The sequence below is a fragment of the Phascolarctos cinereus genome, unplaced genomic scaffold (assembly GCF_003287225.1).
Source record: "Phascolarctos cinereus isolate Bilbo 61053 unplaced genomic scaffold, phaCin_HiC Scaffold_726;HRSCAF=1367, whole genome shotgun sequence".
NCBI lineage: Eukaryota > Metazoa > Chordata > Mammalia > Diprotodontia > Phascolarctidae > Phascolarctos > Phascolarctos cinereus.
The window spans coordinates 354,146,969-354,173,124 of NW_027556098.1; the positions used below are offsets into that span (position 1 = coordinate 354,146,969).

General features: G+C 39.4%; 1 pseudogene; it reads right to left on the bottom strand.

Moving 5' to 3' along the window:
* Positions 1 to 8,418: 8,418 nt before the first annotated feature.
* Positions 8,419 to 19,228, bottom strand: LOC110200527 (interferon-induced very large GTPase 1-like; annotated as a pseudogene).
* Positions 19,229 to 26,156: the final 6,928 nt, after the last annotated feature.

The window sequence follows — 26,156 nt, forward strand, 5'->3', positions numbered from 1 at the left end:
TCTTTCTATAATGCTATTGCCTCAAGTCCTCATTCTGGTGTATTTTTCTCCCTCCCCCTACTGTTAGCCTCCCACAATAAGTGCACCACTGATATTCATAACAACAATGATAAAATTCACATTGCAGATATACCAAGAAACAGAAGTACAAGGATTTCCCTATGGGTTGCTCTCTACCCTATTCCACCTTGGTAACTGGGGAGAATGTGCTCAGACTTAGTTTGTACATTTCTTTCTGTGATGAATGAAAAGTTTGAGATACATAATTTCTGGGCAATTAACAATCATTTTATTTGTTATGGCTAGTGAATAATTAATAAAAGCATGGTCATTTGGCTTTCTCTTGTAAACCAAAGATGATGATTCATGGAGGTGAACCAATGCTTCTATGCTCTTCCTTGGAAGAGTGAGTATTCCTGACAGTTGGAAATCAGCTCTGACTAGTTAACAATTAATGAGAGATTGAATAATATAATAAGAGGTGGGTTTATTCTAATGAGGGGCTGGGGATGTGATTTTGATTATGTCACTCTTCCTCATCTCTACCCAGAATACCTCCTTCTCAGGCAATCTAGAAAAAGGGATCTACTTCCATCCAAGCCTGCCAGAATAGAACACAATGGGTTGGAATTCACCTAGATTAGATTCTCTTTGTGAGATTTTCTAGCTGGGTAGGGTATAACCCAAGTATATAGCCCAGGATTTGGGCAATCTGATCTATCAGCAATGTCCTTCTGAAACTGGGCCTTCCTATTGGAAGGGAAAAAACCCTGGTTCCTCTCCCCCCATATATTAGTAATTGGTTATTAATATAAGAAATAATAATTTCTTTAAATTTACTGCACCAAGTTGACTTCAAAATGTTAGATATATAGATGAGCCTTTCCTCTGCTACTGCTTGGCTAAGGTCAAGTCAGGAGCTTGGGGTCTCATGCCTCACCATAGAGCTTCTAGCAAATCCTCGTATGAATTCCAGTTTTCAGCCTGTGGTATTCTACATTCCTGACCTTTTTAAACTTCATAATGTTATACCCTCTCCAGTTTCCATGTAAAACAAGAAAAGGCAAATGCATAGAGAAAAAGAACTAAGGCCCATAGTCACAGGCCAAATGTTGGCTTTGAACAGGGAGGGCCTAAGAAGGCTTCTAAATTTGCAGTACTGTCTCTCTTAGCATAATACAATGTGGTAGAAATGAGTTAGAACAGGACCAAGGCACAGGGTGACTAGTGCCTTTGAAAGGTACCACAGATTTGGCTATGCAACCAATCAATGATCATTATCCTCATTACATTAGTTTTAGTGTTCTTTACCTTTTTGTGTTAATCATAACATATATTTATTACAAGAATTTGTATGATTGTTAATTGGTTTAATAAAGGGGGGGGAAGAGAAGATGAAATGAGACCAACAGAGAAGGAAGACAAAGTTGGAGAGGGGAGAGACACAAACATAGAAAGACAGCAGAAGAATGACAGAGAGGAAAAACAGGAGAATGACCAAGAATGGCAGACAGGGAAGAAAGAGAGAGGGTAATGAAGATAGTGATAAGGACAGAGAAAGGGAAACTAGAGAAAGAGAAGAGAGAAACAGAGATAGAGATATACAAATGGGCAGTAAGGGAGAGAAAAAGGGGAGAGAGATGAAAAAGAGATAGCAACAGAGAAAATAGAGGTGAAAAGATGAGAAAAAGGAGATAAATTCAGAGGGGGAGAAAGACAAAAGGAAGAGAGAGGGAAGAGAGAGAGGAGAAATGAGACTGAAAGGGGGATGAAGAAAACAGAGATGGGAACAAAGGAGAGAGAGACAAAATAGAATGAGACAGAGATGGGGAAGAAAGAAAGGAGACAGCAAGGAAGGATGGAAATAGAAAAAGAGTAAGAGAAGGGAGAGAGAAGCAGAGAGAAGAGACAGGCAGATGTGAGAAAAAGACAGATATACAGAGAGACAAAGACAGAGAGAAGAAAGAATGAGCTGGGAGGAAGCATAGAGTTATTCTACTTTGGTGGTTTCCCAACCTTTTCAAAAATGACTCCTATTTGGTTAAAAAAAATTACTGAGCCCTGCACAATAGTAGTTGTGTTTTTAATATCTACTAATTAAGAAAATACATGATGGTAAATAGCTATAATGAATTCAACATTGCTGCCAACCAAATTTGTATCATACTGATGATAACAAGATCTAAATATTTTTTACAAATAGTAATACAGGTGCTTAACATTATTTGGGCTACAGAAAATTTATTTGCAGATCCATTATACTTAGTCATTTAATGGACAGTAACAAGAATGATAACTGCCTGACAATTATCTGGGGATTTAAATTCTGCATGTTGTGGTAATATGTTCTTTCATCTGATTTGAGAAAGAGCTACAGCAGTAGCTCCATGTGTGTGCTTCATGAGTCACAGAGGGAGTGGATAACCAACCTGTTCTAATCCCCTGAAAGGAGAGAAGCTCTAAGGGAGAAAATGACTCAATGATGGAGCAGGACTCAAAGAGAGGCAGAGATAGAAAGAGACAAAAAGCAAGACAGGACATCAGTGACATAGACAGGAGAATAGTGAGAAACCGAATCAGTGAGCATGAGAGTGGAACAGAGATAAAAAGTAATAAAGGTATAGAGAGAACTGGTAAAAGATACAGAAAAGGAAGGACAAATGTAGCCAAGTGGAGAGAGTGCCAGACATGGAATCAGGAAGACCTGAACTCAAAGCCTATTTCAGACTCTTTCTATCTCTGTGATGACCTTGGTCAAGTTATTTAATCTTTCTTTGCTTCTATTCCTTCATCTAGAAAATGTGGATAATAAATAACATCTACCCCACAGGGTTGTTGTTGTAAGGATCCATTGAGTTGACATATTAAAAGCACTTTACAAGCCTGGTGGTTTGGGGACCACATCCCCCTTCATGCCCCACGTGAGGACATTTGGTTGATTGAGTTATGACTAATCATGCAGCTGAGCCACACTCTTGTATTTGCACTTGACCTTTAGAAAGTTATTGTATTTATAGACAAGGATATGGAGAGAATTAGAATGAAGAACTTCCATTCAATAAACATTTATTAAGTGCCTGTTATGTTACAGGCACTGTACTAAGCCCTGGGGATACCAAAAGAGGAAAGACAGTCCCGGTTCTCATGGAACTTATATTCTAATGGGGAAGACAACATGCAAACAAATATGTATATACATATGTAAAGAAAGCTATATACAGGATAACTAGGAAATAATTAAAAGTGGTATTTTAGTTGAGACTTAAAGAAAGTCAGGGAGGTGAGTAGTCAAACCAGGGGTCTAGCAGCTTACCTAATGCTGAGCTGTGGTCCAGGTACTGGTGTCTGGCATGTTCTGAGGCCCATGGAGTGTTTCTGCTTGTCCCCAGGGCTACACTGAAGCACATCTGGCTGCTGGAGGTTGTCTGTTTGCCTGGGGCTATGCTGAAGCACTTGGAGGTTCTTTGAGCTGGAGTCTGTCCATTTACCTGGCTATGTTGAGGCATGCGGGGGGGGGGGGGAGTCATGGTGTTGGCATTTCCCTGCCCCACTGCACTGGGCTCAGGATCTCCCACTGGTTTTCTGAGGTGGGGCTTACTGCTAGCTTGCTGGGATGCTTCCTGTCCTGGACTGGGCTCCCTCTTTACACAAGTGAGACAGTCCTTTCTTCCCAATCTTCCAACTTTCTGGGACTAAAAGATTGTTTCATCCCATCTTTTTGCAGGTTATGCTGTTCTAGGATTTGTTTGGAGGTGCTATTTTATGGTTGGTTGGAGGTAAATATGGGAGAGTTACGGTGATTTACTGCTTACTCTGTCATCTTCCAAAGAAAAAGGAAAGGACCTGTATGTACAAAAATATTTATATAACAGTTCTTTTTGTGGTGGAAAAGAATTAGAAATTGGGAGGATGTCTATCAATTGCGGAATGGCTCAACATGTTGTGACATGAGTTTGTGATGGAGTACTATTATACTTTAAAAAATGATGAGGGCAATGAAAAACCTAGGAAGACTTATATGAATTGTTGCAAAGTTAAGTGAGCAGAACCAGAAGAACATTGTACCCAGTAACAGCAATATTGTAACATTGATCAATTGTGAAAGACTCAGCTACTCTATTCAGTACCATGATTGAAGACATTTCCAAAGGGCTCATGAAGAAAAATGCTATATACAGCCAAAGAGAGAATTGATGATCTCTGAGTGCAGATAGAGGTGTATTTTTACTTTATTTTTCTTGCTTTAAAAAAAATAATGTAGCTGATAGGGAAATATGTTTTGTACGACTTCATATATATATAACTGATATAATTTTGCTTACCTTCTCAATGAGTGAAAAGGGGGAGAGAGAGAAGGAGAAAATTGGGAACTCAAAATTTTAAAAAATTAATGTTAAAATAAAGTATAATTACATTTTTAAAAAAGGAATGCTTCCTCCTACATCTGGCACTGATCATCTGTTCTCAACCAAGCCCACTCTTAGGGTGTATGATTTTGACACCTGAACCCCAGCTTTGAGCACGTTCCCTCCCCAACATGTCACTTATCCTTGAGCATAGGTGAGTTTCTTGCATGCAGGAAAAAACTGTCTCTGTCTGTATTGCCATTGCATGTATGTATGTTTTGTTTGCCTGCTGCTGTGCCTTATAACAGTAAAGTTTGCAATTGTATCATTTTTCCAAGTACTAATTTTCTAGAAATTCTTCAACCCAAGTATTTGCTTTAACCCCAGGTGAGAGGCCAAATAGTACAACAGTGTTTTTTAATAGTTAAAACCATTTGCTGAAAGGAAGGTCTGGTCTTAAAGCTGAGAGGACCCAAGATTAAATCCTGCTTCTGGCTATATACTGGCAATGTAACCTTGGGTAAGTCATTTAGTCTCTCATTGTTCTCTGGCAACTCGCTAAGAATAAATTGAAATTTTATGTATCCTTTTTTAAAAGTGGAAATATTTATGGAAGATTAAGATAAATTTCACTTTCAGGAATAAAAAAGAATAATAAGGAAGTAACAAAAAACATATCAAATTTATTAGCTAGAACAATAGATTTAAGTAATGTGAATTCTTCCATTAAAGGAAAAATTGTAATAGAATGAAATAAGAAACAAAACACATCAATGTTGCTTATAGGAAACACATTTTTAAAAATGTGGCTAATTTAAAATTAAAAGCTGGTATAAAATATACCATGTAACTGCAAGTGCAGAAAAGCAGGAGGGATCATAATAGATAAAGCAAAATTCACTTTAAAAAAATTCAAAAGAGACAAACCAGGGCGCTATATAAAAGCAAATGTAAAAATGAATAACAAAAAATGTAGCCACTTTAAAGTTATATTCACCAAGTAGTTCAACAGTTAAATTAATAAAAGAAAGATTGGCATGAGCATTAAAAGGAGTAAAAATACCAAAATGATGGTTTGCTTTAACAACATATTATGGTTATGACATATTAAAAGAAAAAATTAACAATAAAGAAGTAAAAATCCTAAACACTGTCAACTATTACTGAGTTCATTCTAAGAAAGACAAACAAAATTAAGCTGCATATGTATGTTTATTTTTCTCAAAGCTTGTGGAACATGCATATAGAGATACGCATGGGAATTCATTGTAGACAATGAACCAAGGATGAACAGACAAAGGGGATTTTATATCTTCAGAGCAATTCCCTCTCACCTCTCCCTCCCTTCCTGGCTCAGGATGCCTATGTCAGCCAAAATTATAGTCTTCATATGTGTTAAACATAGTATGAGATAGGAATTTTTTAAGTGAATAGATTATAAATACAGTAAGATAGGAGAATGTCAAAGTATCAGTTAAAATGATAGATCCAAGATCTCTGTGTTTCTTCCATCATTAACGTGATATAACATAACATAACATAACAGACATAATGTCTCTATAGAATACCAAGATAAGAAAAGTCCCATTATTCAAGGTAGTGTCTGATTCAAGGCATCTTGTCCTTGGAAGTCATAAACAGAAGAATGCTCCTGGTCAGCTTCATCTGGTCTTGTTGCTGACACAGGAAGGTACATTTTGAGTTCACTCAGAAAGCAAAGCAAAGCATGTCTGTTATTATGCCAGAGCATGCAAAGCATTATGGTAGGTTAAGCTCAGAGTGGGCCAAAATGTCTCTCCTGGTGGGCCAATCCAGGTTTTAAGCCTTTCTCAGGTCCTGAGAGGTTCAAAATGGTTTGGGGAGGGGTCCACAACATCTACCTGTTTCTGGAAATGCCTGATGACATATGAGGAAGGTGACTTGCTTTCCACTTTGGAACATATATAGACCAGTAGCTGGCTCTAGTCTACTACCCTTTGATGAGGACACAGACCACTGATTGGCTGTGTTATCAGATCTAGGGTATCCAAAAGCACTAGTCAACTGGGCCTTGCTCTTTGTCCATCTTCTTCCCACCTGGCTTCATGACATTGAGAGAGACAATGCTGTAAGGGTAGAACTCTCAGGCCCACCTCATCTGAGATGAATATTTGTCCTATGGTACAGGCCTTGGTTCTTTGTCTCTCTGTGTTTGTCCTTTCCTATTTTTAATGGAGATTAGAAATAGCTATGAACTTGTGATCTGAAAAAGGTCAGGCATATTAAACATCTGATTTTGGAAATTGGAATCCATACCAGAACATACCAGGTGAGGTGTGTACTCCTAACCAACTTAATTGACCTAGGTCAACAGGAGCACAGATCTGTATCTCATCCATTAGTCATACCACATCTGGCATCTGGAAACTTGCTACTATGATTGATATAAAAAATTAGTTAAGTCTGATCCCTCTCTCCCCACATTTCAAGGTGGTTTAGGTAATGTGTGTCCCCAGTTTGGGGGAGGGGGTTGGTGAGAGGAGGAATGTTTGTACTTCTGTTTTTCCTGTTATCTACAAAGTGAATATCCCTTTGCAAAAGCAATTCTGTGCTAATTGGAGCAATTGGTGTGCTTATCACTGCCCACTAACTGTAGGAGTGGGATAGACCCAGAATGAGGACTTGAGACAACAGCATTACTGAAAGTCATGCCTAAATGTGAGATATAGCTGGCCACCCCATAGAATCATGAAGGGGAAGTATAACTTATCTCATTCTGGGACAGGAAGTCCAAAGTATCATCACAATTTTATTCATCATAGTTATTGGTTTTGGGATTTGTTTGTTTGTTTGTTTGTTTTTATGGCTATCCCATTCTATCATATACCACAATTTGTTGCCGTTCCCTAATTAATGTGCATTTTCCTTTTTGAAGTTCTTTGCTACTACAAAAAAGAATTACTATAAATAATTTGATAATATGTAGGGTACATTATATCTTATCTTTGCCTGTCTTATGGTGTATGCCTAGCAATAAGAGCTCTGGGCCATAGGATATGGTAAGAAATGTTTGTTCATTTCTCATCATAATTCCAAATTGTTTTCCAGAATGGTTAGACCATTTCAAAACTCTACCCACAGTGTATTAGTTTTCCTCTTTCCACAGTACATCTAGCATTGACTTTTCCCATCTCTTATAATCGTTGTCAATTTGCTTGGTTTAAGGTAAAATGTAAGAGTTGTTCTGACTAGCGTTTAGCTTATTTTTAAGTATAGATTTTTTATAGTTTTTTTTTTCAAAATCACCTAGATTTCTGCTTTGTATATTACCTTGTCTCACCTCTCAGAGGATCATTTCTTGTAACAAATTTTTTAAGAAAAAGGGGAGAGAAAAAATTCAAAATAACCAATGAATATATTGAAAGTATCTGAAATTATATACCTGTGGATCCCCACCCACCTCTCCTAAGGATTGGGTAGAGGCATATCTTTTCTTGGAGCCTTGTAATTTTAATATTCATTTTAGTTTTTTTATGGTTGTTTTTTCCATTTACATTGTCATAATCATTATATATATGCATATATATACACATATGTAGTTTTCAACACTCAACTTCACATTACATCAGTTCATACAACTCTTTCCATGCTTCTCTGTATTCAGCATGATTGTCATTTTTACAGCATTATAATGTCATGATTGAAATATGTGAATAAAGGAAATTGAGGCAAAAAAAATTTCAAGCACAATCAGTTTATTAGCCATAGCTAGCAATTTGCTAATAAAATGGGTCCAAGATCATCTCGGTTGGTACAAGGACCGTTTACTGAATTTACAGAGCACTTTTATAGACATAAATAAGAAACATTAGAATGGGGGAACATAATAAATGAGGAACATTAATCCCAAATTGAGGGACATGATATTGATTCTGACAGGGGTTTACACCTTCTAATTGGTTGTGGGTATTTTGGGACTTTCCATTATCACCATGGAAGCCTATCTCTTGTAACTATCTTTGACAAGGATAGTGAATTTTCATGAGAATGGGACACTTTGACAGGTGAACAATACTTGGGGTGTTTTCGGTCCTCATATGACTTGTATTTTGATCACTGAGTCACTATAACTTTTCCTTGAACTGAGGAAATCTTTGGACTTTCTAACGCTTTCTGAAACAAGTGCCTCTTTAAGATTTCTCAGTTTGTTCTCAAAATTTCCCTTCCACTGGATCAGGATTTCATTCTCTTGGTCTTCATCAAAGTATCTTTGAAGCTCTTTCCTGATGGCATCATATTTTTCTGCAATGTTAGCCTCAGTAGAACTTCTTTGGAGATTCTGAATTTCCCCATTCTGAATCTGATTGGTCAGTTGGTTCTGCAAACCCAACACATGACTTCTTAGATTCCAGGTCCAGTTGTTATACATTGTTTCAAGCTTGATCATGGCCATGATCTCCCAGGTATTCCTAAAGCTGAAGATGAAGTTTTCATTCAGCAAGGCTTTCCACAAATCATGGATCCAGACTTTGACCTCAGACATCTTCAGGATGCTGCCTTTGGATTCTTTTTTGGCAGCCAAGAGAATTCTTCTTTTTAGTTCCTGGATGTTGTGGCCTGGGATTGGGAGGGGCCACTGGAGGATCCCCTTCCCATAGATGAGCAAAGTAATGGACATGAGTGTTGACATCAAACTGAATGACATCACTTAAGCTGGTAATATCTGAGCACTGTTCCTGTTCTGCAGCTGTGGCTGCCATTTCATCCAGTCTCTGCTGCAGTCACCTTCTTGCTTCCGTGTTTTGATCTTTGGCAGTGATTTCTCCCACATTCTGATGCACAAAGAGACAGCCTGGGGAAATGTTCACTTGTTTCATTCTCAGAAAGGCCTGGACAGCAATTTGCAAGATATCTTGCATTTCTGAAGGATTCTCTCCAAATATATTGATCAAGGTTAGGTTTGCAAGTCCAATAACAAAAGTTGCCAGCTCATTGTCCCTATTTTGTGATTTAACAGTAAGTTCTGGGGCCCAGAGTCCTTCAGTGTCAACCACAAGGACAAAGCCAAAGCCCAGCTCTTCCCAGAGAGTTTCTTCCACCTTCAGCAACTGCATGTAAGCTCCTCGTGTGCATCGCCCTACACTGACATTGAATTGAAGGCCAAACATAGCATTGAGCAGAGTTGATTTCCCTGTGCTTTGGAGGCCAAGAACAGAGAGAACAAAGAGCTTTTGGTCTCCAATTTTCTCAATCTGTCAAAAACTGCTGCTACCCACTTCAGGGGGACATAGGAAGCATCCCCATCCATCAGCTCAAGGGGGTACCCAGAAACCATCAGGTCAGCAGCAATTTGAGGAAGGGAGAAGAACGCAGTGTCCATTTGGGATGAAACTTCTTCCAAAGCTTCATAGATCTGGCCAACCTCTCTCAGGAGATGTTCAGTACCCAAGGAAGAATCCCTGATCTCCTTAGAGACAGTTTCGAGTTCTTTTTGGTGGCACTTAAAGGAAGCACGCTTTGACCTTTTTTGTCTTTCTGCCAGCACCAGGGACCACAACTGGTTGTACCTCTTGTGGAGTTTTTCCAGGTGAACTCTGGTAAGGTTGTCCATAAATGTACTTAGCCACTCCAGCAAGTACAGCTCAGTGGTATTGTCTTTCTCTGAGTGAGACTGGAGGATTTTAAGCACAGATCACATCAAGTCATTGAGAGGAAATGCTTTCTTTAGCTGTGTTTGTCTTATTATTTGCTTTTCTGTCTCAATCTCACTCTTGTGCTGTTCAAGGCTGCAGTTCCCCTTCTCTCACAGGTGACAAAGCTCCTTGTCCTTCTTACACCACTGGTGCCAAAGTTCTCCTTGAAGGGGCAGTAATCTCTCCTTCATTTCAGACAATTTCATCTCTTTCATGAGGGCCAGCAAAGCCTGGGCCTTTCCCTTTGCCTCCTGACACTCTTTCTTGTCCACATCTACAAGAAAGCCATGGCGGCAAGCAACTTCAGCACAGTCTTCTAGACTGAGAAAGGGACCTGAAGACTTCAGCAAGTGATTGATGACCCTTGTGAGTTCATCCATTAATTCAGCCTCATTTCTAGTCCTAATCCCAATCCTCACTTTCTGTCCAGAATCATTGAACACATTCTCATCTTTGTCATCAAACAAATAGACCAAAGGTTTTTTGACTTCCACAGGTCCCAGACCATTTTGACAGTCCTCTCACTTTTCTCAGAAGAAGACATAAGGACCACTGTGACTGAAGCAATTTCTTGTAGAAATCTGAGCTGTGTCTCATAATCTTTGGCATCTCCATGGAGATTGGTGAAGGCAACACACCTTTGAAATGTGTCATCATCTCTCCCACCAGGGCAGAACCAGGAGATCTCTACCATACCTCCCATTAAGAGGCAGGATTTGCTGCTTCCTCAGTAGTGATGGTGGAAAAAAACATCATGTTTGTGCTTACTGAGCAGAGAGTTCAACATCTAAGATTTGGAAGAAGCAGAATTCACAACTCTTATGAAGGACACGATGGGGATGGGTGCCTGGGAGATGAGTTGGTTATTAAAATTAATGACTGTGTCTTCTCCTGATGATTTCTCCACCTGTCTCCAGCTTCTCTTAATTTGGCTAAGAGACCAGAGGGGGAATTCTATTATAGAAGTACAGGGATTGGGCACCACAAGGGGGAGGGCAAATTGACAAATGGAAAGTTTGTTTGAAATGTATTGTCTCATGAAATCATCTGCACAGTGAAAAATCATCATCTGGGTATCCATTGGGTGGATGTGAGGTGGGCCTGTGGACAAGAGGGGAGAGGGTATCTTCCTGTCATCAAACAAATCATCATAAGGATCTGAATTGTCATCCTCAAAATTTGTCAGAGTTAGTGTCCCACTGCCTATTGTGTCTCCATCATCTTTACAGACCAAGTATCTCTGTTTGTAATCCAGCATCAACAGCTTCTGCAGGAAATAAAATGGCAGTTGCTTCTCTGAGTCTTGCTGACTGTCATGCACAGAGGCCTTGTAAATCAGATGGAAATCTGCTCGGCCCATCTTCCTTGGATAGTAATGCTCCAGACCAAGTCTCTTAGCTAAGTCTAGAAAGTTAGAATTTTTTATCACTTCATAGTGAGTGATGGTACTTGCTTCTGGTTCACATGTCTTTTTCTTTCTCTGAGAGACACTTTCTAGTTCTCTTTTCCCCTGGTCCATCTGTATACAGTTCTCAGTAGCTTCATGTTCTCCACTCATGAGGAAATTCAGGTCTTTCTCCAGAGTTTCCCAATCATGACCAGCTCTAGGTTTCAAAAGGACACAAAGCACTTCCTTGGACCATGACTGTCCCATGTGAGATTGCATAAGCTTCAAACATTGCATCTTTTCTTCTGCAGACACAACAGTAGGTCCAGGAGTTACTGTGAGCCCTGTGACCAGTAGGAATGCTTCAGCTCTATAGTCACATTCCTTATTAAGGTATTGATATTTTTCATGGGCTTCTTTCATTTCACATAACAGGAAATTTAATTCTTCACATCCTAGAAGACAGCAGAAAGTTTGGTTTTCCTCCTTGTATCCTGCACCAGCTGCAATGGAAAATAGCAGCAGGTGTGTCCCTGACTCCTCTGCCTTTTTCATTGCCTTCAGAAAGGAGCTGAGAGATGCGCTGATCTTTCTTTGAGCTTCTTCTACCTTTCCTAAGGACTCTGAGTTGTGATTTATTTCCAGAAGGTCATTCTTTGCCTTTTCTGAGACCTGAATGAAATCAGCAAACTCCATGACATGAATATCCTGTTGCTCCTTTGCTGAGTGGAAAACCCACTGCATGATTGGTGGACTCTATGGGAACTCCTCCACTTGATAGATGTGAGGATACGGAAGGCTACACAACTGGGATTTAATGAATTTGGTTTCGTGAACTGGGAAGTCCTTGCAAAAATTGACAATGTCCACCAAGAACTTCTGCAGAGCTAGATCTGTGAGACAGATATTAATCCAGGTGTTTGAGTTCCTGGTTTTCTCACTCAGCTTTTGCTTGAAGTCCATCAATTTCATCAGTTTCTCCTCAGGCTCAGTGATTTCCCAGGATTTCACTTCCTCTACAAAAGACCTGGCATCCTCCAGTGCACTTAGTAACTCCCCTCCATCCTGGGTCTTTGCACATCGATTAGTCAGGGCTGTGTAAATGTCTGTGAGGCAGCAAGTCACTCGAAGGGGATCCTGAAAATCCTGTCTGTGGTTAGACAGAATTATGTCCCAGACAGGCACTAGCTCATACCCTCGGTCAATGACACACCAGGTATGGTTACTGGCTACAAGACCAGCTTTCCACTGGGGGAGAGAATCCACCTCTGGGGGGCCTCCTGTTTGTTATACAGACATTTGGAATCTTGCTTGCAAATTACTGGAGCTTCTATTGTGAGAAGCCATTTGGGACTGAGAGTTGGATGCATTTACCATGGCTGCTGCTCTTACTCCAAAACCACTGTAGCTCCCTCCAATGTACACATCCAGTGCCTCTGAGGCTTGTCACTTCACATCATCCAGCTCCTCTAACCTGAAGCCCTCAGCTACAGCTTCCCACCAGAACACTCCTCCCAAGTGCAATGGGCCCTGGTTCACATGAGAGCCAGACCTTTGGAAAAATGCCTTACATCTATGCTTCACTGATTGATAGGTTTCTGTACTATTGGAGTGACTCAGAAGTTGCTCCAGCTGTTTTAACTCTTGCAAAGCTGACCTGGATAGGTAGAGCTGGTCCTGTGAAAAGTGGCAGGAAGCCAGTGGGACATAGCTAAACTTGGTGGTGCAGCTGTAAGTGTGCTCAGAGCATGACTTATGGACCTCTCTAGAGTCAGAAGATCTGGTGTCATGGGCACTGGCCTCCAGGTTAAAACCCCTACCTCCACCCTTAGCCAAGAAGCTCACACTGAAGCCCAGTTTCTCCACGCTTTGTGTAAACATGGACTCTTCATGAGAAGATAAAAACTCCATTGTTTCCATCCTATTCCCTGTGCTGGGCTGAGCAGGCACAAGTTCTCTGGGAGGCTGAGCAGCTCTTCTCTTTTCTCCAAAAGATCCTCAGGATGACTGGTTTGATAAATCCCCTGCAGGGCCAGGCCACCTGACACCCTTTTGAGGAGCTCCCTGTCAGGAAGATTCTCCCTATGAGACAGTGTGGCCTCCATGAGACTTGAGGTGTCTCTTCATGTTTTCCATGACCTCCATTAAGGGTTTCTCTGGGAGTGGCCAGTACTTGGGTGGGATCTCCATGGCCTGCCTCAGCTCCTCTTCTTTCTCCCTCATGATCACCTCCTGACGGCTTTTGCCTACTGCCTGCATCTGCCTCAGTTCCCTCAAGGCTGACTGTGCCCATTCTTGTCTCTCCCTCACTGTCACCCAATGTTTCTCTTCCATCTTCTCTGAGCTCTGGCTACTTGACAACTGAAGAAGTTTCTCCAAGGCCTGTTTCTCCCAAGTTTATTTTACCTGGGATTTCAGTGTTAGGATTTCTCTTTGCTGTAGGTGTTGTAAAGCTTGGGCAGAGGTCACACTCAGGCATTCCTGGAGCTTAGGCACCCAATACTGGGTATCCAGCCCCAATTCTTTCAGCTTCTCCTCCACCTCTCTTCTTCCTGCATCTTCATGGTGTTGTTCATCCTCGTTATCCTGCAGGAGAGTACAGAACATCAATTAGTCAAAACCTGCTTTTACTTTGGGAAGAATGGGGCACAGAAAGCATGTGGTGAGAGTATAAAATATAGAAGGAGCTCCAAAGGAAATATATTCACTCTACTATCCTGCCCCAGATGCATCACTGCATGTAGATGATATATATGGAAGCACAAAGACCTGGTGATTTGGGTTTGTGGCTTTTGGAGTCTAGCAAGACTGAAGCTATGTGGAGGATAGATGTGAGGAGAAGAATGTGAAATCACTTAAATAAATCATGTAGCTCAATCCTCTCTCCCCATTGACTAGCAAACATCTCTCATTTCAGTGAAGTGAAAATCTCTCCTTCTATTTGTGGTAGCCTTCCCTGTCTTCTCCCTACAACAGGCTCGTGTTCAGCTGATTTGGAAAATTTTTACTCAGACCTAAGTATAAAAATATGAACTCTTTAGCCTCAATTTCAAGGCCTTAAATGACCTGTACCCTGTCTACTTTTTCAATATTATTCAACATTACTACCCCTCCATCACTGTACATTCCACCAAAATTTGTATGCAGGCTACTCCCTGATCACATGTAATTCAATGTATATAAATAGAATGATCTACTTCCTTATCTATGACTATTGAAATTATTTTTTCCTTTAGAAGTTCCCTTAGTTGCTCTTTCCTCAGTGAAGCCTTGCCCATACACACTTCTGGGTCACAGTTCCAGGGCAGAGAGGAACATTTCTGGTCAATCACGAGGGATCAGGGCACCTGGTCTTAGTTCCAAAGCAAAGAGGAGCACTAGCACTTGTGACTGCAGGACAGCAGGGGACCTGATCAAAGTTCCAGGGCCAAGCACTTGAATTTGTGGCTACAGTGGTGCAAGGACACTTCCTGGGTAAAGAGCAGAGCACAGACCACAAGATCAGGGACTACACCTCTCCCTAGAGAATGCTACCTTGGAAACACCAAAAATTTGCAAACCTCCAGAACTAGTTCTGAAAATAGCAGCATGAAAAAGCCTGAAGTTTGGGACAGTGACTATCCAAGCCCAGGTCACCAAAGTCCAATTTTAAGACAAAATTTAAAGTCAAGAAATAGGCTGGAAAAATGATCAAACAACAGCAACAACAAAAAAGGATTTAACCCTAAGAAGCTAATATAGTGGTAGGGAAGAACAAGACACTAATTCAGAAGACAATGTGAAAACAACTATAAGCAAAGCCTTAAAGAAATATGCTAATTGGACACAAAACCAATGAGAATTCCTCAGAGACCTAAAGAAATAAATGAGTGGTAAAGGAAAAATGATAATTGCGTAAGCAAATTAGGAAAAGAGAACTAACAGCATGGTAATAAAGGCACAATAAAATACTGAAGAAAATCATACTGCAAAAAACAAAATTGGCCTAATGGTAAAAGAGGCACCAAAATTCATTGAAGAGCTCCTTTAAAAAGTAGAATAGACTAAATGGAAAAAGAGGTACAAAAATTCACTAAAGAAAAGAAATTCTTAAAATTACAATTGAAAAGTGGAAAAAGAGGTATAAAAGCTCCCTAAAGAATTCCTTAAAAATTAGAATTAGCTAAGAGGATGCTAATGACTCTATCAGACATGAAGAAACAATAGAAACAAAGTGAAACAAATGAAAAAATAAAATGCGAAATATCTCATTGGAAAAACAAGTGACCTGGAAAATAGATTGAGGAGAGATGATCTAAGAATTAATGGGCTACCTGAAAGCCATGATCAAAAAACAAAAAGAACCTATGATGGGGTGTTTGGGTACCTGTGCTTGAACCCCAATTTCTCCCAGGCCTCAGAAACACTATCCCTGACAGTTTCTCTCCAGCCCAAAGACCCTATCTCTGGATAATTGCACTGGGTACCTTTGTGCCAAATTCAGATGGTTTAAGTATGTTGAGAGGGTGTGAGGAAGTTTGACAGTATTTTAAGAAGAAAGGCAATAGCTCAACCAAATTTCAGATAGCTGTGTAAGAAGAACAGGCAATACTTATCTTACTTCTGGTCATTTTCTTCTTACTCCTTTTTGGCCCTTGTCTGCTAAATCTTCTTGCCAGATTTGTCTCCCCTAGGCTCAGTGCCTTCCACTTCCAGATGACTGCTCAGGCTGGGTACCAACCTCTGTCCAGGACCTGACCCATCACCCACTGGACCTGGTGTTGGCCAAGTTCCAGATACTGGCTAACGAACCAACTCCTTGAATGGGAGACTCCATAAGGCAGGAACAGCTCTACATCCAATCGCAGCAGGAAGCACTTTCAAAAGTTGAGACCTTCATCCCTTACCCCAAAAAATTTTGTGTCTCATATGTTTAAGGGGGGAATGTTGGGGTGCTTGGGTACCTGTTTCTCCCCGGCCTCAGAAACACTATCCCTGACAGTTTCTCTCCAGCTCAAGGACCCTATCTCTGGCAGACTCATGAGTGGGCCCAGTGAGGCAAACTATCTCTCCCTGTTGCAAGAACAAGCTGACCTCTGTAGAATTTCCCTTAGTATGAACAGGACTATCTTGTACCAGCAGAACTATCAAGTACTGATGCTCACAGTTACTGTATGCAGTCCAGAAGTCAAGCTATAGAAGTCAACTCCCAAAACTATCTTGATACAGACATAACCAACCAAAAATATACCCTTTAGGAACCCTCTTTCCCCCTCCCTGTGGTTTCCAATAGTGAATGATGTAGCTGTATGTTGTCACCTAATTAGCCTACTTGGCTCATAATTCACTACTTTTTCTGTACAAGCTTTAGCATCATTTCTGTTAGGTTACAGGTTCCCTAAGGAGCTCTGCCCACCATGGCAGAATTCCTTAAGGACTTCTGCCTGCTGTATAGTGTAACAATAAATCTTTGCCACCTTGATTAAAAGAAGGCTTGAGTCTGTGAATTCATTCCAGATGACCCTGTCTTATGCTCTGGTCCTTGAGGGGTCTAAACCTCTCAGACAACAACACCTAGACATCATATTTTAAGGAATTATAAAGGAAAACTGCAATGATATATTAGATTCAGAAGGTAAAATAAAAGTTGAAAGAATACAGTGATAACCATCTGAAAGAGATCTAAAAATGGAAATTCCAGGAATATTATAGCCAAATTCTAGAGCTTCCAGACCAAGGATAAACTATTGCAAGCAGCCAGGAAAAAAAAATTTAAATAGTATGGAGCCACAGTGAAGATCACAAAAGCTTTAGCAACTATCACCTTAAAAGACAAGAGTGTTTAGAGTATGATATTCCAGGAGGCAAAGGAGCTAGGATTACAACTGAAAAGTAATCTACCTTGAAAAACTGAGTATAATCCTTCAGATGAAAAAAAAAAGGAAATTTATTGAAATAGAAGACTTTCAAGCATTCCTGATGAAAAGACTAGAGATGAATAAAAAAAATTTGGCATTCAAACACAAGATTTAAAAGCAGCATAAAAAGGTAAACACAAAACAGTAGTCATAAGAGACTCAATTAAGTTAAACTGTTTACATTATTATATGGGAAAAATATACTTATAACTCCAAAGGACTTTATCATTATTCAGGCAATTTGAAATAGTAAATAGAGGGCATGAATGTGAGTCATTATATTAGGATGATCTTCCAAAAGTAAAAAAAAAAAACAAGGGGGGAGAAAGAGGGATGCATTGGGAGAAGGGGAAAGGGAGAGGTAGAATGGGAACATTTTTCTCACATTAAAGAGATGTTCAAGGAAGAGCCTTTACAGTGGGTGGGAAAATGGGGCCAATGGCAGGCAATGCTGGAATCTCACTCTCATTGGAATTGGTTGAAAGAGGGAAGAATATATATACACATTTAGTTGGGTATAGAAATCTATCTTACCCAATAGAGAAATAGGAGGGGATAAAATAAGAGACATGGGCGGGGGGAGGTGATAAAAGGGAGGGCAGCATACCATTTACAGAAACTAATAAATATAAATAAATAAATAAATATAGTAACCTTGTATTTGACAAATGTAAAGAGAAGATTTTGGGATAAGAATTCATTATTTGCTAAAAATTGTTGGGAAAACTGGAAAGCAATATGCCAGAAATTGGGGGTAGGCTAATATCTTACACCATTTATCAAGATAAAATAAAAATGGATACATGACCTAGATATAAAGAGAGATATTACAAGAAAATTTGAAGAACATGGACAGGCAAACAACTTATGAATAAATGGAGAGAGCAGAGTGCAGTGTGAAATGGATAATTCCAATAACATTAAAATTAAAAAAAAGGTTATGTACAAATAAAACAAATGTAGCCAAGATCAGAAGGAAGGTAGAAAATTGAGGGAAAAAAATTAAAGCCCTACATGAACTGATGCAAAGTGGAGTGAGCAGAACCAGGAGAACAATCTACACAGTAACTTCCATGTTGTAAGGATAATCAACTGTGAAAGACTGAGCTACTCTGATCAATACAATGCTCCACCACATGATATAAAATGCTCTCCTCTTCTAGGTAGAGGACTGATGCATAACTGTATAAGCATATTGAGTATATTTTAAGTATTTCTTGCTTTCTCAAAGCGTGAGGGAGGGGGCACAGAGAGAGAGAGAGAGAGAGAGAGAGAGAGAGAGAGAGAGAGAGAGAGAGAGAGAGAGAGAGAGAGAAGGAGAGAGATAGAGAATGTGGAACTGAAAATAAAATTTTTTTAAAAAGAATGTGGGGAAAAGTTGGTGGAAATTACCTGGTTCTCCCAGATTCCCAACAAATAATTTAAAATAAAACCTTAAAGTGAACTTCAGAGTGGCAGAAATAATTAAAAGTCAAGGTACAGCAGTTGTCCAACCTAAGACAACTTGGAAGGACTAGAAAAGACCTGATGTCCCAGGGAGGTGGTCTAGCCTGCTTGAAGTACAGATATCTCTGGGGAGATACCACCAAATCAACAAACAAGTCCTGGAGGCAGCTGTGTAGGACATAGCTTTAGCTTCAGCCACTTTTAACCCACTGACAGTGTTGGGGTCAGGCTGCTGATAAGGGAAAGATTGCAGGGCCCTTCACAGGCTGGTGCTGGATGTAGGGCACATGTGTGCTGACCATGTCCAATCCCAGGCTTTGGTTGTGGGCAAGGAGGAACAAGTACACACTGGTGAGTATAGTTGCGGAGAAGTGGTGGGCTGTGGTCACTCACAGGAGGGTGGCGTCCCTGATTCTGTTTGTAGGGCAAAGGGGTAAGGTGAAGCTTGCTGGAGGGATCACAGGAAGTAAGAGCATTCATGGTGACAGCATTGCTGGGGGCCCAACTTGCATCTCAGAGGCACAGAAGAGTGCATGAGGTTACTTTCAGACCAATGCTAGAGGAGCAGTGACCATACCTGACCTTGGATTATAAAACATTGGAAGAACCAAGAGATCAAAGGCCCCTAGATAGAGCTCAGAAAATAACAGCAGGAAAAACCTGAAGCCTGAGACATTATCCCCCACACCTCAGGACTAGAGACTGACTCTAACATAAAGTTAGCAGCCAAGAAATAGGCCATTAAAAAAGTGGATAAGCAAAGGAGAAAGAATAGGACCATAGATAGCTACTATGGTGATGGAGAAGATCAAGGATCAAACTCAGAAGACAGTGAAGTCAAAACATCTATTCCTATAACTTCAAAGAAAAATGTAAAGTGGTCACAAACCCAAAAAGAGTTCTTGGTAGAGCTTTAAAAGGAATTTAAAAATCAGAGAGGTTGAGGAAAATTGGAGGGGGGATAAAAAAAATCAAGAGAATTATGAAAAGAAAGTCAACTAATTGGAAAAGGAGATATGAAAACTTACAGATCATTCCTTTTTAAAAATTTGAAATGGGCAAGGGGAAACTAATGACTTCATAAGATAATGACACCAAGAAATAATAAAACAAAATCAAAAGAATGAAAAATTGAAGAAAATATGAGAAGTCTTATCACAAAAACAACTGCTCTGGAAAACAGATCGAGGAGAGACAATCTTAAAATTGTTGAACTCCCTGAAAGTTATGATGAAAAAAAGTTTAGACACTATACTCCAAAATATTATTAAGTAAGATTGCCCTTAAGTTTCAGAACTAGAGGGTAAAATAGAAATAGAAAAAATCCACCCATCACCACTTGAAAGAAAGCCCAAGGTGAAAACTCGAAGGAACATCACAGCTAAGTTTTAAAGCTTCTAGGTCAAGGAGAAAATACTACAAGGAAAAAAATGACTTAATACTGAGGTATTAGTCAAGATAACACAAGATTTAGCAGTTTCTACATTAAAAGACTGAAGAGCATGGAACATGATGTTCCAAAGAACAAAGGAGCTAGGTTTGTAACCAAGAATAACTTACCCAGCAAAGCTGAATGTAACCCTGCAAGGGAAAAATATGTATTTAATGAATTAAAGGACTTTAATGTATTCTTGAATACATTACTGAGCAGAAAGTTGGACCTGTAAGAATCAGGAGAAACATAAAAAGGTAAACATGAAAGATATATAAATAAGAGATTTAATAAGGTCAAACTGTTTATTTCTTATGTGGGAAAAAGTCATCAGTAACTCTTAAGGATATTGTCATTACTAGGGTAGTTTGAAAGAGCATACAGAAATAGAAGGTTTGGGGTTGAGTGTATTATAATGGGATTATCCTAAAAATTGGGTAGAAGAGGTAAAAGGAGCAATTATCTCATATGTACAAGGTGTGAATGGAAGAACTGTTACAGTGAAGGGGGTGGAGGACTGGTAGTGCTAGAATCTTATTCTCATCAGAACTGGGTTAAAGATAGAATAATATACATCTGGAAGGGTATAAAAATCTTCTTAACATACAAAGAAATGGGAGGGCAAGGCAATAGAATAAGAGAGACTCTTAGAAAGGTGTGCAGATTAAGAAATAAGAAGGCAAGGAAAGAGAATAAAAGAGGGTCCTTTAGAAGGAGTATTGATGAGGGAGGTGGTGATCAGAAGTAAATTAGATATCTGAGGTATGCATAGTGTGGTTTTACATATACACAAACACGTATGTGTGTGTGTGTGTGTGTGTGTGTGTGTGTGTGTGTGTGTGTGTGAAATGGTGGTCTCTAGTGAATAGTAGGGAGGGAGGGAGAGAGACAGTTCAGAATTTAAAATGTAACAAAAAAATTTGATTTAATTAAAAAAGAAAAAGAATGTGTGGTCCTTACTTTTCACTTTGTATCCCAAGCTCTATGTGCTTTGCCCATAGCAAGTGATTATTATATGCATTATTCATTCATTCATTTAATGCTGTTTACGCTTTGCATATATGTGCATATACAAGGGCATGCACAGTTGCGTGTGCTCACACACACACACACACACACACACACACACACACAGTGCCCAAAAGAGTATTACTGTAGTTTTAAGGTTAAATACCTTATGTGTGTATAAATGTATGTGTGTACATATACATATGTAGTTAGCATTTACATAGCACTTTGAGGTTTGCAAAGTGTTTTCCATATTTTAACTCATCTGATCCTTATAACAACTGTATGAGGTAGGCTCTTTTACTATTCATATTTTATACGTGAAGGAGACAAAGAGAAGTTAAATATGACTTCACCAGGGTCAGAGACATAGGAAGAGTCTGAGTCAGCTTTTGAATTCGTGTCTTCCTGACTGTATGGCCATTACCCTCTCCACTGGGCCACCTTTTTACCTCTCTTTCTATATCTCTTACTAGATCTGTATCTCTATATCTTTATTGCTTTCTGTCTCTGTTCCTTTCTCATGCTTACTGACTCTGTGTCCCTCTGTTTCCCTGTGTATGTTAGTGGGGCTCTGTCTTGCCATCTCTGTCTCTCTATAAGTCTTGGCTCTACCTCTACCCCATTTTGTGAGTTGAACAAGTCACTTTCCCTCTCAGGAAGCCTGTACCATCAGAAGGTTGGAGTAGATCAATTGCCTGCACCGCCCCCCCTCCCCATGCCTATTAACATGTCATGGAGTTATTGCCATGGCTGTTTCTCAAATCAGATGAAAGACAGTATGTACCACACTCTGCAGAATTTAAAGCTCTAAAAATCACTTTTGTCATTCTTGTTCCTCTCTCAATAATGACTCAGTATAATAGATATATACATACAAATCTTCTGTAGTCCAAATAACGGTAGGCAATTGTATTATTATTTGTCAAATATATGTCAATGTTGTTATCATCAGTAAGATAGAAGTTCATTTGGCAGTATCACTGAATTCATTGTAGCTTTTTGCCAACATATATTTTCTTTTCCCCTCCCCTAAATATAGCTTTGCTTTTATTTCTTTGTTTAGTATTTTATTTTTCTCCAATTACACATAAGAACAATTTCTAACATTCGTTTTTAAATTTTAAGTTCCAAAGTCTCTCCCTCCCTCCCTCCCTCCTTCCCTCCTCACCCTCCTCATTGAAAAGGCAAGCAAATCGATATAGGTTATACATGTGTAGTCACATAAAACACATTTCCATATTAGTCATGTTTTGAAACAAAACACAGAACAAAAAAAATGCCTCAAGGACAATGAAGTTAAAAAAAAGTATGCTTTAATCTCTTTTCAGTCACCAACTGTTCTTTGTCTGGGAATGGAAAGCATTTTTCATAAGTCATTCAGAGTTATCTTGGATCATTGTATTGCTGAGAATAATTAAGTTATTCACAGCTGATCATCTTACAATATTACTGTTACTTTGTACACAGCATGTTTCACTTTGCATCAACTCATGTAAGGCTCTCCAGGTTTTTCTGAGAGCATCCTGCTCATCATTTCTTATAGCACAATAGTATTTCATCACAATCACATAGCACAATTTGTTTGGCCATTCCCAAATTGATAGACATCCCTTCAATTCCCAATTCTTTGCCACAAGAAAAGAGCAGCTATAAATATTTTTGTAATATTGGTCCTTTTCCTTTCTGTTATTTATCTCTTTTTGGATACAGACTTAGTAGTGGTATTGCTAGTACAAAGGGTGTGCCTGGTTTTGTAGCCCTTTGGGCATAGTTTCAAATTGCTCTAAAGAATGGTTGAATCAGTTTACAACTCCATCAACAATGCATAAATGTCTCATTTTCCCCACATCCCTTCCAACATTTGTCATTTTCCTTTTTTGTCCTATTATCCAATCTAACAGATATGAGGTAGTACCTCGGAATTTTTAATTTGCATTTCTCCAATCGATAGTGATTTATAGCATTTTTTATATGGTTAGAGATAGCTTTGATTACTTCTTCTGAAAATTGTTCATATCTTTTGATCATTTATCAATTGGGGAATGGCTCTTATTTTTATAAATTTGACTCAGTTCTCTATGTACTTGAGAAATGAGGACTTTATCAGTGAAACTTGTTTCAAATTTTCCCCCCACAGTTACAATTGCTAACTGTATTTCCCTTCATCCCATCCACCCCCATTTATTCTATTCTCTCTCTCCTTTCACCCTGTCCCTCCTCAAAAGTGTTTTGCTTCTGACTACCACCTCCCCCCCAGTCTGCCCTTCCTTCTATAACCCCTCTCTTATCCTTTTCCCCTCCTACTTTCCTGTAGAGTAAGATAGATTTCTATACCCAAATGAGTGTGTGTGTTATTTCCTCTTTGAGCCAGTTTTGATGAGAGTAAGGTTCACTCACTCCCCCCCACCCCAACCTTCCCTTTCATTGTAAAAGTTTTTTCTCGCCTCTTTCATGTGAGATAATTTACCCCATTCTACCCCTCTCTTACCATTTATCCCAGTGCATTCCTCTTCCTTACTCCTTAATTTAATTTTTTTTAGATATTATCCCTTCATATTGAACTCACATCTGTGCCCTCTGTCAACATATACTCCTTCTAAGTGGCCTAATAAAGAGAAAGTTTTTTATGGGTTACAAGTAGAGTTTAACCTTATTAAGTTCCTTATGATTTTCTCTTGATTCTTGTATTTGCAAGTCAAATTTTCTATTCAGCTCTGGTCTGTTCATCAAGAATGTTTGAAAGTACTCTATTTCATTGAATGTACATTCCCGCCCCCCCCTCCCCCACCAAGGATTGTACTCCATTTTGCTGAGTAGGTGATTTGTGGTTGTAATCCTAGTTCCTTTGCCCTTCAGAATATCATATTCCAAGCCCTCTGATTCTATAATGTGGAAGCTGCTAAATCTTATGTTATCCTGACTATGGCTCCATGATACTTGAATTGTTTCTTTCTGGCTGCTTGCAATATTCTCTCCTTGACCTGGGAGTTCTGGAATTTGGCTATGATATTCCTTGGAATTTTAATTTTGGATCACTTTCAAGAGGTGATAGGTGGATATTTTTTCGATTTCTATTTTACCTTCTGGTTTTAGAATGTCAGGGCAGTTTTCCTTGACAATTTCTTAAAAGATCATGTCTAGGCTTTTTTTTTTGATGATGATTTTTAGGTAGTCCAATAATTTAAAAATTATCTCTCCTGAATCTATTTTCCAGGTCAGTTGTTTTTCCAGTGAGGTATTATACATTGTCTTCTGTTTTTTCGTTCTTTTGGTTTTATTTTCTTGTTTCTTGATTTCTCATAAAGTCATTAGCTTCCATTTGCTCCATTCTAATTTTTGAGGAATTATTTTCTTCAGTGAGCCTTTAAACTCCTTTTCCATTTGGGCAATTCTACTTTTTAAGGAGTTTTTTTTCCTACAGTGATTTTTTGTGCCTCTCTTTCCATTTATCCAGTTCTGCTTTCAAAGCATTCTTCTTTTCATTGTGTTTTTGTACCTCTTTTACCATTTGGCCTATTCTGTTTTTTAAGGTGTTATTTTCTTCAGTACTTTTGTGTGTATGTGTGTGTGTGCATGTGTGTGTGTGTGTGTGTGTGTCTCCTTTACCAAGCTGTGACCTTTTTCCCATGATTTTATTGAATCACTCTCATTTCTCTTCCAAATTTTTCTTCTACCTCTCTTACTTGATTTTCAAAATCTTTTTTGAGCTTCTCCATGGCCTACCACCAATTCATATTTTTCTTTGAGGTTTTGGATGTTGGAGCTTTGACTTTGTTGTCTTCTGAGTGAGTGTTTTGATCTTCCTTGTCATCATAGTAGCTTTCTATGGTCATATTATTTTTTTTCCTGTTGTTTGCTCACTTTCCAGTATATTTCTTGACTTTTAACTCTTTGTTAAAATAGTGCTGTGCTTCCAGAGTGGAAGGTGCCCTGTCCCAAGCTTCAAGGGTTTTGTGCAGCTGTTGACAGAGATACTTCTAGGGACTTGTAAGTTTTTAATTCTTCCAAGGTAGTATGATCTGAGAAGTGTTTGATACTCTCCTGGCCTGTGCTCTGGTCTGTGAGTGATCACAAGCACTCTTTTTTACCCTAGAACTGTGGCAAGAGTTCCCCCTTCACTCTAACCACAAGCTCTGGTGTGCTAGTGGTCTTCTTTCCCTGAGATTGCCACCCAGAACTATAATCCAGATCTGAGTATGGGCAAAGCAATAGAATCCTGCCCCCAGTGCCAGCAAAGAGACCCCTGTGATCTCTTTATGATCAGTTGTTTGACCCCCTTACCATCTGTGGGTTGAGAGCTCTCAAAGCAGCCACTGCCATTGCTGATTCAGTGGCTCCTATACTTGTTTCTTGATTTCTCATAAAGTCATTGGCTTCCATTTGCTGTATAGTTTTCATGTGCAGCTCACAACCTATGTATCTCTCCCCTTAGTTCTATCTTCTTATCTCTTTTTCTCACTTTCTCCTGCAAGCATGGATTATTATCTCTGTCTTTCTAGCACATAGCACAGTGCCTGGCATATAGCAGGTACCTAATAAATGCTTAATGATTGATTAACTGTTCCTCCTTTGGTCTCTTTCTGTTTCTTTGTTACTCTGAATCCTGGCTCCACTATCAATGCAACATAAGTCCTTTCTCTTCCCTGAGTCTTAGTTTCCCCATTTTCACAATGAACAGATTGGCCTAGATTGTCCCTGAGGTCCCTCCTGTGAGTCCCTTTCACTCCTCCTGTGGCTCACTTAGTCTCAGCTTCATCCCCTGTCTCTGTTTCTCCCCTCTCTCAGGATGCCTGCAGCCCTTCACTCTCCACCAACCTTGTTCTCCAGGCCACACGTTGTCTGTTCTCCTCACAGATGTGGGGGCTTATCTATCTCAGCCCCTCTTTCTTTGTAGATGCTGGTGCAGCTAGCCTTCCAGAGGACTGAAGCTTCATCTGCTTAGAGTCTAATTATTCTACAGAACAG